Source organism: Rousettus aegyptiacus, unplaced genomic scaffold (genome assembly GCF_014176215.1).
Source record: "Rousettus aegyptiacus isolate mRouAeg1 unplaced genomic scaffold, mRouAeg1.p scaffold_m13_p_5, whole genome shotgun sequence".
NCBI classification, from domain to species: domain Eukaryota; kingdom Metazoa; phylum Chordata; class Mammalia; order Chiroptera; family Pteropodidae; genus Rousettus; species Rousettus aegyptiacus.
This window is the reverse complement of record NW_023416308.1, coordinates 7,172,560-7,174,782: the sequence shown is the minus strand read 5'-3', so window position 1 is coordinate 7,174,782 and position 2,223 is coordinate 7,172,560. Positions and strand designations below refer to the sequence as shown.

At 50.2% G+C, this 2,223-nt stretch overlaps 1 pseudogene; it reads left to right on the top strand.

The window, feature by feature from the left end:
• The first annotated feature begins 673 nt into the window (after window positions 1-673).
• On the top strand, window positions 674-792 carry LOC118603222 (annotated as a pseudogene).
• The last annotated feature ends 1,431 nt before the right edge of the window (window positions 793-2,223 follow it).

The window sequence follows — 2,223 nt, the reverse complement described above, 5'->3', positions numbered from 1 at the left end:
CCCATCCCCAGATCATCCGGCCTCGGCCCCAGGCCAGCATGGCCGCCAGCGGGGTTAGACGGCACTGGAACCTGGAGACTTCAAGGTGCAGAATGAGGGCTGCATCAGCTCGCCTCCTTAGAATGAGCTTGGCTTTTCCCCGCTGTGTTCTGTTTGATGGATAATTTGTGATGTCCTCTGCTCTTCCAGGGGAAGGGTGATGGTGGTTCAGGTGCATCAAGAGTTTGTAGGGGTGAGTTATGATCAAGAGCAGCAGGGGCCCCCCGCAACTCTGGTGTTTGGTCCCCAGCAGGGCTGGGAGGGAGGGGCAAGGTTTAGCCACCACCTGCTGCAGGTGAGCTACCTGGTGTTCGTGCAGGTGTGACTGAGGCGGGCATGCACCTGCTCTCTTGGCTTGAGTTACCCTGGCCACCTGCTCTTCCAAAGGGGATTCTGGGGTGATGGCAGCAGAATGCTGGGGCCACATTGAAGGTGACGCCCAACATAACGGTCTCTGGCGCTCCCTAGCTGCCCCTACTTCCTGAGTCCTGGGAATGACCACGGGGAGGGAGGAGCAAGAGGAGCCCACTCGAACCTGGCCTTGGTCTCTTCTGGGCCTCAGTTTCCCTGTGTGTCAACAGATAGGAAGCCAGATGCTCCAGGAGCTGTGTACCCCTATAAAAACTCTAAAACTACCTACGGCCATGCCACCCTGAACGCACCCAATCTTGTCTGATCTCTGAAGCTAAGCGGGGTCGGGCCTGGTTAGTACTTGGATGGGAGACCACCTAGGAAGACCAGGTGCTATAGGCATAAAAAATAAAATAAGTAAGGGATTGTAAGCTGACAAGGTCCTCGCAATCTGTGAGGTCAACCAAGAGTTGCCTCACCTAAAACAAAAACAAAACTCTAAAACTGACTGTCTCTGAGCCTTCCTAAATACTAGCGACATTTCTAAAACCATGGTTTCCCAGAGGAGGAAACGTGTAGGCAGCTCCTTACCCAGGTGATCAGTTACCATCACCCACTTCACTGAGGTCATAACTTGAGTTTAATCACGTGGAAACATCGGGCTGACCCACACGGAGCGACTTTCAGGAACTCAGCTGGCCTGCCACCTGGAAAAGCCTCAGGCTCCTGAAAGACGAGGAAAGACTGAAGAAATCCTGCAGATTATAAGGGAGTCTGCAGAGATGTGGCAGCAGATTGCAGTATGTCTGAGACTGAATCATGGGACCAGAGAAATAAAACAGTGAGATACTTGTTGAAATGTGAATGTGTATCGTCAGATAAGAAGGGCCGTTTCAATATTAAATTTGCTGACGCTTATGACTGTCCTGTGGTCACATATCAGATCTGTCCTGAAGTGTTTCAGGGTGAAGGGCAATGATGTCTGTAAGGTACCCGCACATGGTTTTGTAATCACCATAATATGTAAAGAGAGAGGTAAATAGAATGTTACCGTTTGGCGAACCTGGGTGAGGATACATAGGTGTTGAGTGCACTTATTTCAATAAAAAGTTTTTAAGTCATAGAGAAAACATACAGTCAGGTATTCCTAAATGCCACTTTCTACACAAGCCTAGGAGCTGGGTACTATCATTTCCTGATTTTATAGAAAAGTGAACAAGCTCAGAGATAAGCAGCTTGCTAGGGATCGCCCGCCCACGGGGAGCCTGGATTTGCACCCAGGGCCACCCTCTGGCTGAGTCTTGGGGCACCCCCCTCTACTACCTGCCATACCCAGACCCCCCCAACCCCTGCCAGCCAGGCCACGCTGTTTCTTGCTGTTCCCTCTGCTAGAAAATACCCCCTCCTTCCTACGCCCTCCCACGCGCTCCAAGTCACCTTCTCTCCGAGGCGTTCTCAGACTCCTGAGCCTAAATCAGGTCCCATAGGTGCCCCGCTTCTCATAATGCTCACTACATCTGTCATTATCTGTCTAATGTCAGCTCCCTCAAGATCAGCAAGTGCCATGAGCACAGAGACAGTGCCCAATTATTTACTGCTATAGCTCCAGGAGCTGGCCCAAGCATCACTCAAATATTTATCAGGTTAGATTAAATTAAAAGGTATCACAATTTTAATAAGAGCTGCTGTCTGAAGAAACAGAGGAATGCCTGCCCCGTGAGAATTGGGTCCACAGAGAATCAATGGCAATTGGACACCTCCAAGATTAGAGACTCGATAGATGGGCAGATACAGTGTATCAGTTAGCTACTGCTGTGTAATGAACTATCCCAA